Source organism: Myotis davidii, unplaced genomic scaffold (assembly GCF_000327345.1).
Source record: "Myotis davidii unplaced genomic scaffold, ASM32734v1 scaffold43, whole genome shotgun sequence".
Classification (NCBI taxonomy): domain Eukaryota; kingdom Metazoa; phylum Chordata; class Mammalia; order Chiroptera; family Vespertilionidae; genus Myotis; species Myotis davidii.
This window is the reverse complement of record NW_006294590.1, coordinates 1,581,597-1,582,335: the sequence shown is the minus strand read 5'-3', so window position 1 is coordinate 1,582,335 and position 739 is coordinate 1,581,597. Positions and strand designations below refer to the sequence as shown.

At 56.6% G+C, this 739-nt stretch overlaps 1 long non-coding RNA gene across 1 annotated transcript in view; it reads right to left on the bottom strand.

Annotated features, from left to right (window-relative positions):
* Nucleotides 1-3: 3 nt before the first annotated feature.
* LOC107183924 overlaps nucleotides 4-739 on the bottom strand; it is a 4,256-nt gene continuing 3,520 nt past the window's right edge. Inside the window, exon 2 of the long non-coding RNA XR_001514750.1 lies at nucleotides 4-123. This is a non-coding gene — a long non-coding RNA (uncharacterized LOC107183924). The remainder of the gene's footprint in view (nucleotides 124-739) is intronic.

The window sequence follows — 739 nt, the reverse complement described above, 5'->3', positions numbered from 1 at the left end:
TCATTTTTTAATTTCACTTTTAAATTGCCGCTGACATTCGAGGCTGTGTTCCATTCCCGCCGGGTGTGCGGCGTCGTCTTTCGAAGTTTGGTGACGCTGAAGGGTTCTCTCCGGGGTTGAAAACTGTAATTAAAACAAAAAAAAACAAAAACCACCTTCGTTTCTGCCTCTCAAATGATATGAGGACACGCACCCGCCCACCGCGGCCAGCACAGTTTTCCTCTGTGTCCATCACCGGTCCGGGGGAGGCTGTTCCTTCCCGGGGCTCCTGTCACGATCCTGCGAGGATGTGAGGGAGACTCGTGGATTGGTTGCCCCCCGCACGTGCCCCCACCAGGACGGGGATCGAGCCTGCAACCGAGGGACGTGCCCTCGACCGGGAATTGAACCCGTGTGGGTGCTCTAACCACTGGGAGAGCTGGCCAGGCGGTCCCGGCTCCAGGTCCCGCTTCCCTTCCATTTGAATGTAAGAGTCTGTCCCTTAGCCCAGAACCTTCCGAAAAGGGTCCGGCGGCCGCGGTTCCGTGAGGAAATGAAAGGCTGCCAGGTGGGGGCGTGCATCACTCCGGGATATTTTCAAGCCCAGATGTGACCCAGTTTCGGTCCCCGTCGATGAGTTTTCTTAAAAAAAGAAAAGAAAAATGATGCCTCCAGCCCTAGGTTGAGCATCGACCTAGGAACCGGGAGGTCACAGTTCGATTTGCAGTCCGGGCACAGGCCCGGGTTGCAGGCTCCAGCC